We start from the raw sequence: 11,440 nt of genomic DNA, 5'->3' as shown, positions 1-11,440 counted from the left end.
ATGCATGACCCTTTTGACTCTGACTGAAGACTTGTGATGCTCGGGTGGTATTTACCAAGCTGAGGTTGTCTTTCTGATATGCAGGCTGCTTTTTTTTTTCCTGAGAAAAGGAGTGGGTGACCCTGTGTGATGAGGTGAGGCAGCACAGAGCCAGGGGAGCCGTAGATTCTCTCTCTGGGCCACGACTGTGTGACTTTAGATCGTAACTCCAGAAAACAGAACCACAGGATCATTACGGCCGTGTCCTTGATTGGTGGCCCATCTCCTCCTGGCGGGGCGTGCGCCGGCCGGCGTGCTGTGGCACTTTATGGTGGATCGAAACTGCTCAAGTTTAATGTGTTTGTGGCTGTCACGGCTCTGACGAAGGGTGCAATACATAACACGGGAGTAATAGAGGAGGACAAGCCAATCAATAGCCTGAGAGACCGTTTGACCCACGCTTTAAAATGACAAATTTCCAGCCCTGCATCACTTAGGGTGTCTTTTTTTTTTTTTGGCCTTAAGCTACAGCCAACCACGGCCTGCAGGGACGGCATGCAGAACCAAACAGCGCAGACCTGACGCCTGTCAGGTGGAGGAGTCTCGCTTTTTCACCGCTTTTGCAGTACGACTGACTTGTACGCATGTGCAGGTCTGTGTGAAATCTCGGTTTCAGGTTCAGTCTCAAAAAGGCCAAACTGGCAGGAAGAGTCTTGTAAGTAAAGACTGGGTCTTCACCTGTGAAAAAAAGAGGCTTTTGTGGAAGCAGCCTCCTGTTTCCTGGCAGATAAAGCACATCTGCTTCAGCAGCAGATAACACGCTCATGCATACGCTCTCACAGCCTCGCTCGCGCTCGCTCTCACCTTTTCTTTACCTTTCCCCCCCTCCTCCTCATTCATATCTATTTCTGTAATTCCCTCTCGCTAAAATGCTCTTTTTGCTTGCTCTCATTTCTTTTCGCCCCCCGACTTCTCTCCTCTCTTGTCAGACTCGTACTTTTTTTTTTTTTTCCCATCTTTCCCCAGCACCAGCTGCTTCTACAGACGCCGCCTGCTCCGTTATATGCCTGTGCTGTTTGTCCCGAAGTGGCCTGCTCTGAAGATTACCCTGCCCTCTGTCGAGGTGCAGCCTCCGGGATTAAATTGCTAACCCCTTGGTGTGTGTGTGTGTGTGTGTGTGTGTGTGTGTGTGTGTGTGTGTGTGTGTGTGTGTGTGTGTGTGTGTGTGTGTGTGTGTTGGCTTGAGAGCATCTGAATAAACCCCTGAAGTGAAGCTACCTGCTGCTGTTCAGCTAACTGAATGAAAGATGATTATTTCTAACCAGCTAATCACAAATCCACAGTCCTGGTTTCCTTTTGCAATCAATAACTAGGAACAATTGCTTGCAATTCTTTTTTTTTTTTTGACTGTCCCCTCATTTTCTTCGAAGCAACATCTCCAATCTTCCCAATGCTGACATGATAATGAGATTAGCATGTGCATCACGGTGACTAGATTTCTCTCTTTTTCTCTAAAACGGCTGAGATAATGACCAACATGCAGACAGCTCTGAGAAAGGAGCGGGGCTGCTGCTGATCAGATCTGCCAGATTTGACTGAAAGTTTTCCTGTTTAAGCACAAGACAGAATCAGCCCAGATCACAATCTCTGTAGAAAGAAACTCCTGTTAAATTTTGAAAATGATCCCTTGTAATAAAGAGCTCATGAAACACATGTAAAGTTTCTCAGTTGCAGTAAAGAAATAAAACAAAACAAAACAAAACAGAAAACTAAGAGAAAATGATCAATGCGTGCTTTCTTCACAGACTACAGTCTTGCAGCTAAAGAGCCAAAAACTAACAAAACAAATTTGTGGTGGCACGGCATACTCCATGGTCCTGCTTGAAGAAAATGTTCTGGAAAGACTTGAAGGAGTTTTTTTTAATTATTTTAAACACCTTTTATGTTAAGCTAACACAGTTAGAGATACTGAATTCTTTTGAAACGTCGTGACTTCAAGGGGCTGAGACCAAGTTCAGAACAATAACGGAGCATCTAAAACCAAGACAAGATGGAGTCTTTAGAGGGCAGAAACCGAGTCAAGAGCAGCTTTGTACATTACATTGGCTACCTGTGGCTGTTTTAAAGGGCTCGATGAATAAATATGGATTAACTGGATTTATTTTTATGATTTTACACAGCTTTTAAACATTGTTTTTGTCTGGTTATGTCTTTTTTTTTTTTTTGCATGTTGGGTTGCTTGCACTTGATAGTTTTTTTTTAGAAGGATAACGATCATGATGATGATTTCCAGTAGTGCAGATTCTTTCCCAGTAAAGAATAAATATATTGATGATATGACTGACAGGACACAATCATTTCATTTTAAATGAGTATTTTTTTGCATTATGACTTTTAATTATTTTGTTATTTTTCTGGAATATGTTCTGGAAGCTGCTCTGCAGCTCTACAACTGTTTTCACTTTGATGAAAACAGACCCTTAACTTGTCATACAACTTCTTTACATGACTAGTAATCAGTAATTGGTACATTCTTGTCAAAAGCATTCGTTAAGAATGGCAGCGAGTTGTCATAAGATCACAATCAAGAGAAAACAGCTCTCAAATGGTTTTCATGAAAGACAAAAGTAAAGACTAACAAGCTTCAGTAATTGTAACTGCATTGAAAATTCATTGTTACACTGCAACTTTATGCTGCAACACATTATTTCCAACACCATCAAAATGTCATGAGACTTTGTTTAATAAAATGTTTAGCTTGAAAGTTCAGCCTGACTACAGAGTCGTGGCAGCAGGTAAAAGCTGTTTGTATGAGTTTGTGCGGCTCGTCTTTGTTTTATCGTTGCGGCTTTCACTCTGTAATTTTCTCTGCAGACCTGCAGAACAACGGGGGAACAAATGAGGGAACAAACGCAGCGTGTGCAGAGTTTTATCATTTTAGTAATCCTGTAAACAACACAGGTCTCTGGTCTCTTTGGTAATTTAGGAGAGGTCTAGACAAGCAGAACATGGCGGTTTTAATAAATCCCCCTGAGCTGCAGCCACGGAGGACGACATTCACCATCGAGTGTGCTTTTCAAGATGCAGCATGAAGCGTCCTTCTGCTGGTATGAAGAAGTTGGTTTAATTTTCTAAAAAACACAAACCTTTGCTTTCCCCGCTCCTCCTCCTCTAATATAGAATAAAGAGAAGAAATCAATAAGCTTTTACCTTGACTCACCTCACGTTGCAATGTTTAGTTGTCTTTTTAAGATCGGACTCTCACAAATTAGCTTTAAATTATAAATCAATCAGGCTGTGGACTCTGGAAGTGTTGAGGACGGTGAGGAAAGACTTCAAAAGTCTTCATATGTTGGGATTGGTGGGGAGTGGTTGGCTTTACTGCTTAACAGTGAGTAAAATCGAGTCCAGGATCTGAAGCCTTTCACTGGAAACTTTGCACATTCTCACCATGCATGTGAGTTTTCTTCTTCCCACACAGTTAAAAAAAATGTGGGTGAGTTGGTCACTCTGTTTTTTCTGCAGATGTGTGTGATTGTTTGTCTCTCTGTATTTGCACTTTGATAACCTGGTGACCTCTCCAGGCAGGATGTACACTCCCATCACTCACTGTCAGCTGGATCCTCTCCAGAAACCTGTTTACATGACATTTTCAGCTGAAAACAGGAAGCTTTTGTTCCCTTTTGGTTGTCACAACGGTGGTGGGAGGTTTTTAAATGGCTTCTGAAGTGCAACAGTCTTCATGGAAACCGTGAAAACTTTTCTGACACAAGCACGACTGTCGTGACGTGTGGTCTTCCTGAACGTATTTGAGTAGATCAGCATCAGTGACAGCGAAGAATTACAGCGTAGTTGTGCGACTTAACTCTTCTGAATTTGAAATCACTTCTCCAACATTTACAACACAAGTCATTCTACAATGCAAGAATGTCAAGGCCCACTTGAAAATCACAAAAAGCATTTAAAATGGTATAAGCTCAATAATTCTCCCTGTGACTATCCAGTTCGATAACGAATATCATCAGCGGCCCTCATTCCAACCTGTGTTCCAGTGTTGTGTTGAAATCTGCCTCCCACTCATAGGTGAAAGGAGCCACATCTTCAAATGGAAAACCAACTTAAAGACCAAATTGGGTGATTTATGAAGAACGACAGAATTTAATAATCTCATATCATTTTTCACCTTTTTTGTACCTCTGTGGATTAATGGGAATTACTGTACGACGCCATCATCTGCATCACATGTGGAGATCTATATACCGACTGTCTATAAACAATGAAGAAAACATTTTACAGGAGTATGAATGATTTAATTCTACTGGTCTCTGCATGGATGTGTGTGTGTGTGGTTAAAGTGCAAAAATACAGCACCAACTAGTGGCCCGACAGGCACGGTGATCCTGATCAAAATGATGCTGTTTCCAATCCACTGTCGTTGTGTAAACATGGCCTCGTCTTTATAAAAGGCTATAAAAGATGGAAGTATTAATGAGGAGTCGGTGTGCGGTGCATGCTATCATACAGACCGACTGTTTGAAATGCTCGCCTTTTCCCACTAAATATGTGATCACAGCATTTTCCATGTGTTCCATATTTTCCTTTTCATCCCAGACGTTCATCAGCTTGATTCCTGGTGTCATGTTGTTGACCGTCTGCATATCAATGAGGCCGTGAGCGCCGGAGTCATTGCAGGGGACAGAATCATTTACCTTTTATTTATGCTGCAATCTCGCCACAATAATTTCATGAGAGAACTTTTTTTTTTTTCTTAAAATAGCCAAATATAGATTTTAATCTCAGCCTGTTTAATGGAAGTGAAATTGAGGAACATTTTCTCTTTGCTGAGGATGAGGAGAAAGGCAGGGCAGGGGGGACACAGAGGACACGTCGGATGAAATAAAAGCAGCATCACAGAGTGCAACATTGATTTGACAAACAAGACAGCGCCAGAGTCATTGATTAGAAAATCCAGTATTAATGACTTTGCTCTGCACGGTACACAGTGTTATTGCTGCGGAGTCACCACAGGAATCAAATCGGACAAAAGCGAATTCAGTTTGGTTCGACTGACTTTCAGTGCCAATTAATAAACATGGAGAATAAAACATCAGGTAAATGGTTTGTGCAGCGGCGTCGCTTGTATGTCTGGAAAATGAAAACGGGAGCTCGCTGGGAATTACAGGTGTGACACTTCAGCTGTATGCAAATATATTGGGCCGCAAATGCAGATTCCTGCTGGTTTCCTGGTGTGTGATGCTGCGATGGGGGATGCAGAGAGGCCGAGGTGCGAAGGGGGGTGTGAAGGTGGTATTGAGATGCGGGCGGAGGGGGTTCGGTTGGAGAAGCTCATTCATCAAGTCATTACGGGAGGTGGCTCTGGTGGTATTTCAGGCTGTCCATCACTGGAGGAGGAGGAGGAGGAGGATGGGAGAGATTCCCAGAGGAGGACCAGGAGCTCGGCTGTCCTTCCTCCATTTTTCTCCATCTCTCCGCCCACCTCTCCCCCCCCTTCCTCTCCACCCACATACATTGGACGTCCCTACCCTGCTTCTCCTTTGACAGCTCACCTTCTGACTGCTATTACTCCCCCTTCTTCCTCTCCTCCATCACACCAACTTCCACTTTATCTGCCCCTTCTATTACAGCCTCTATCCCTCTCCGATTCTCCATCTCGCTCTCTCTCTCTCTCTCTCTCTCTCTCTCTCTCTCACTCTCTCTCACACACACACACACACACACACACACACACACACACACACACACACACACACACACACACACACACACACACACACACACACACACACACACACACACACACACACACAGACACACACCATCCTACCTCCACATTCACAGTACTTCCCTCACTCTCCTCCTTTTTTACATTTCTCCCGGGAGGCAGCCCTTGACTCTCAGATGTCCCTTGCATGCCAAAAATTACTATTGACATTTCAATTCAGTGGGGTTTTTTTTCTCCCACTGCTCTCCGCTGATGCCTTATAGCAGGGGGACATTTACATGTCAATGGGCCAGACAAAGGAGAGGCAGAGTGCGCTCGCTCCGGTGTCCTGAAGACAGTGGCTGTAACACTGAATTTGTGGCTTTTGCGGTGACGAAGAGGCTTTGTGTGCTGAACCCCTGCCTGAGTAAATGGATTATTAATACATGCACATATATACGTGCATTGATGTATGTATGAATTTACACACACAGTTTGACAAGGAAAAAAAAATATATTATCAGTATTTTGGAGCATTATAACTATTTGTTTTATCACCAAAGTGATCATTACATGAAAGAAAAGAATGTTTACTCCAACAGATTTTTTGAAATTGCAAATGAATAAAGCAAAATGCTGCAGGGTTGAGTCTGAAAACCCTCCGAATTGTTGAGATATCGACACGTAAGCTTCTCCTGGTCCTGGATTCTGCCGGTATTTGTTCAGGAGAAAAAGCGGTGGTAAAAACTGTCAGGCTGTTTACACAACACCGCTTTTAAGTGAAAAGAGCAACTTCTGTTGCATTTTGGCACTTTGTTTACATGACAATGACAGTCACTGAAAACCACACTTTATGAAAAATGGCTTCCAGAATACAATATTTTCAGACTCTCTCTCCAATCTCTGATTTGTTAAACGATGACAGGGAAGCCTGGTGCTGTGTGAACACACCCACTGTCAGCCGTATGCAAATCCAGGAGCCTTCAAAATACTTCAAAGCAGGTAGAGACCCCGCCTGGCGTCACTTTTACAGCCAAGTTGTACTGAAGCACAAAATTATAAGCTATTCAAATGTCATAGCTTCACTACATGAGTCACTTTTTTTTTAAAATACATTTTAATGAACACAAGTGAGTTCATTAACATAGAAGTATCCATTAAAAAAAAGTCTGTTCAACTGTGAGAGAAGTTCCTTCATTTTGATGAAACTGCGCCATCCATCCATCCATCCATCCATCCATACAGGAAGGAGAAGCAAACCATATATAGGGTAAAATATGTAGAAATAAAGAGATAAATGTGTGGATTTTAACTCCCGACCTTCTTGCTGTCTAATGTTAAACTGGATAAAGATGATGGATCAGGGTATTATTGGTATTAAACATCATTAGTAACTGGTGAAAAGCATCTTTGGAATAAATTCTGTACCCTAAGATTATAATCATACACAGCAGAAAAAAGCGGCTCGCTCCTCACTTGGGGCGCCATATGGGCGATGTAAAACAAAGCCGGGATTGAAGATATTGATTAGTGGTGGAAAACGTGTGTTGAGAGGCCAAAAACTCTATCTGCATCCCTGAGCCTAAAGCGTGAGGCAAGTTTCTGCGTTTCAACTTCAATAGCTGATATGGCGTCTTTGCTATAGTGACGGCCCGAAATGGGCTGTGTTTATGCATGCGAGAGCATGTGTTTGCATGTTTTTGTGTATGCATGCCTGCCTGAGTGTATTCCTCACATAAGAGGGTTTCTCAGACATGCATCTTCATTTCTGAAGTCCTGTAAGGTATTACCACCTGACGGGTCCCGAGGCGCCGGGGATCCTGCCTGGCCATGATTATCTTAAAGGAGATGCATTGCATATGTAAATGCCCTGTTTGGGAGAGAGCTGGCTGCTGTTCAAATGAGGGGAGAGGAGAAAAAAAAAAAAAAAAAAAAAGCCCCTCAGCATTGATCTGCCCTTCTGCATTTAGTCTGGGTTAAGTGTTCAGCTTCCATTAGGACCAAATTCATGCAGGGGTTTGTATAATTATGCCAGAGTCAATCCCCATTACTCCTTAGCACTATCGAGCAGCTGCTTACTTTAATAAAAACACATGTCAGATTGTGGGAGAAATGCTGCTGTGTACGTCTGTGTGTCTGTGTTTGTGAGTGTGCCTGCATATCCTTGTGTTTGCACATAATTTGAATCAATACACACAGGAAGGAGGCATTAAAGTGGCTAACTAGTTACAGGCGGCAAAAAGCAGCGAGCAGGCCTTGTGCGCCAAATGTTCTGTCAACTCCACCATCCTTTCAATCAGCGCAACAAACAACTCTTTCAACATTTGTCTCTTTCTCCCCCAGGACATGATTCCTCTTTTCTGTCTGCTTACGGGAGACCATCAATCTGTAGCTTCTCCCTGTTGCCCCTCTTTCATCATTTCACTTTTTTTCTTCCAATGAGAGCTTTCAAGCCTGACCTCCGTGCCCTTGGAAAGGACTGCTGCGGGTAACAAAGGCTGCCAGCCAATCACAGCCCGCTCTGAGTGGCCTTGGGTATGTGAGCCTCATTCTTGATGATATAAGAAAGCCTGGAATGGATTTTTTGGGTAGCTGGTGAAGGCTCCTCTCCTGTACTCACATGCCTACACTAAAAGGGCATGTGCAGAGTGCAGACCTCCACCAAGACCGCGACCGACCACGACACGCTCCTGGAGGCTTTCTCTAAGCTGGAGCTGACCACGATGATGACTGCGGTGAGAAGTTGTAATATTTCTTAAAATGCTTATATTTGATCTGAACTTCACAGCCATCTTGTATTTGTTTTTAAGCAGTAATAGCTAGCAGGCCTAATTCTTTATCATTAATGGATGAACGAAGTACACTGAAGAAATCTACATGTAGAGATCAACAAGAATGAATTTCCTGAAAAGACACACTTTCAGCAGATCCAGATCACGTGACTTTTGAACACGTTTTTCATACAAACGTTTGCTTTTACTCTGGTTGCTCTTTACATTTCGGGTGGCAAAGTTTTATGCATTTGATCACTTTGTTGTTAGAATGGAAATCTTTATTTGGCCACACATACAGTGAACACAGGTTTCAGCATTCAGCTCATCCTGAAGCGGCAGCTGTGCTGCAGTGCAGCTCAAGGAGGGACTGAGGGTCGAGGGCTTTGCTCATGGTCACCTCTTGGCAGTGGGATTTGAACCTGCTAACTCTGACCTTGATTCTCTGACCTCTAAAGCACCAGTGTTCACAGCTGTCAAGTGTTTCTTTGACAGAATCCGTTCATGTTTTTTCAACATGTCTGTTCTGCTAAGATCATGAAGTCTTAGTCTGTCTCGGTCTTTGCTTTAATCTACATTAGCCGCTTTTTGAAATATTTGAATTGTGTTTCTTTTGCAATATTACTGAGCTACTTTATTTTTTAACAAAATGCAGTGTTTTGATTGGACTCGGAGAAATTTCTTCTAGAAAAAAACATTTTAAAAGACCTTCCAGCAATGTTTCCTTTTAGTTCCTGATTCATTGGACGACAAACTCCAGTCGGGGGGCGGGGTAGCAGGCTGAAGGATGTGATGAGGAACGAGAAGACACCATGATACTTTCAATTAAAAACAAACAAACAAACAAACAAATAAATAACTGGGAGATGTCACTGTGGAGAAGTGAGCAAAATACGCACCAAATAATTTACACACCACTAAATGCTGAACGTGGAGCCATGAGCATATTAGATTTATTTCTCCTGTTATATTTAATCAACACATAAATGTCAACATCAGAATTTTGTTTGACGTATGACTATATATAAATCTACTTAGTGGAATATTTGCCCATCAAAAATGTGTTTTAACTAAAAAAGAAGTTGCATCTTATATTAAATACTGAGATGCAAATAAAAAGCAGTTAATCATGACTGATTATCAAGCTTTTGATGGAATTAAGCCAAAAAAGATACATTTCCCAAAAATCACAGTCCTGATATTTTCCCATGTCTTACCAATTAGTTGTACATCTTTGGACAGTTCACAAGTTTGCTAAAATGCAAACATCCAACAATCCTCACCTCTACTGGCGTTGTCTGGGAACTGGAGGTGACTGCAGCCAACCCAAGGTGAAAGGTGAGTTTTGGTCAGATCCCCTTCACAGATACACACACTCCCATTCACCAGCAGGTCAGAGCCTTCAAACCAACTCACAAGCAAGTCTTGGGTTGTGGGAAACAGTTGGAGGACCATGAAGAAAACTGACACAGGAAGAACATGCAAACCTCGTGCAGAAAAGCCCACTTGCCTCCACTGTCTTGGCACTGCTGATCATCTCTTTCATGAAACTTCATGGGAAGCTGTGAAAGTCAGGAAAACTCCAACATCTCTTCTTCCTGCTCTTTTTTCAAAACTTGTCACTTCTCCTGCGTGAAGACGGCGAGGTATCATAAAAAGTTTGGTAAATAACAACACGGCGTGCCGGAGACGAGCTGCACGACGTGTTTTTTGAAGAAGCAGCATCAAAGCTGGTCTGCACTTCACTGCGTGTGTGTTCTCAAAAGTCTGAAATGAATGCCTTCAAGGACGGGAGATCTAAAAGTGTCTTGATTTTTCCTTTAATGACAGGCTTTCTGCCTTCAAGTGTGGCCATTTGGAATGCACACAAACACTTCTGCTGTGAGAGGTTGGGTGGATTACAGGCAAACCTGCCCTCAGTGAGCTCTACTTGTTGCTTAACCTTGTTATGTTTAGCTGTAAACAAGTGGAAGGATGACGTTCCCAGTTCACGTCAGCCCTGCACATGTTTCACAGCCATAGTATGTTTCTTTTTCTTTTTTTTTCTTCAAATATTCAGCTACACATTTTTAGAAAATGTTTAGAAATGTTAAAGCTGAGGTCTACAGAGTGTAGGATGAGCCCATTCCTCGAAGATTGCAGCCCCTCTCTGCTTCCCTTCAATCAATATGATTCTCCTTAATGAAATTATTCAAAGCCTCGAGGAGTTTTTAATCCCATGAACGTCGTCCAGATGGCAGGTCTGAGATGTGAGGATGGCTTTGGCATTGTGGGATTGACTGATAGCAGGATCATGAACAAACAGCAGGGATTTGTAAAGTTTCAGCAAAATCCCAAGGTTTACCTTCCTTTGCAATACGTGAGGTTATCTAATATGACACTTCAAAGCCAAAATGATTCCTTTTTCTGGTTTTGGTTTGATTTGATTGTATACAAGACTTTTTTTTTTTACAACACCAGAAATCTACAATCTGGAATAGAATTTAAAATCCCAATTTTAACCTGTAGAGCTTTCACCCAGCCCACTGGAGGTTCCTTGGTTTTCTAAAAAGTAGAACAGGAAGCAGAGCTTTCAGCTTTCAGGCTCCTCTCATGAGGAACCAGCTCCCAGGCCCACACAGTCTCAAGGCCCGGTCACACCGCCCGAATTTTGCTGGAGCGTTCCTTGAACAGTAGGGAGGGGGGCCGAATTTCGACAACGCTCGCCACCGCGCACAAAATGGGGAAAAAAATCGAAAACATGGGCGTTGGCTTAGCGGTGCACCGTTGAAGCCGGCGTTGCTTTAGCGTTGGTTTAGCGGTGACGCGAGCGTTGGTATAGCGGCGTGCCAACGCCAAACCAAAGTTCATCGCCGCCATGAATCGCTGCTTCAACGCCGGACACCGTTCCAGCAACCCCGTGTCCGCTCGTAAAACACTTACACCGAAGTTTGTGCAACGTCTAATCGCCGCCCGGGCAACGCTGGCG

The sequence above is a fragment of the Salarias fasciatus genome, chromosome 1 (assembly GCF_902148845.1).
Source record: "Salarias fasciatus chromosome 1, fSalaFa1.1, whole genome shotgun sequence".
Classification (NCBI taxonomy): domain Eukaryota; kingdom Metazoa; phylum Chordata; class Actinopteri; order Blenniiformes; family Blenniidae; genus Salarias; species Salarias fasciatus.
This window is presented reverse-complemented; position numbering follows the sequence as displayed.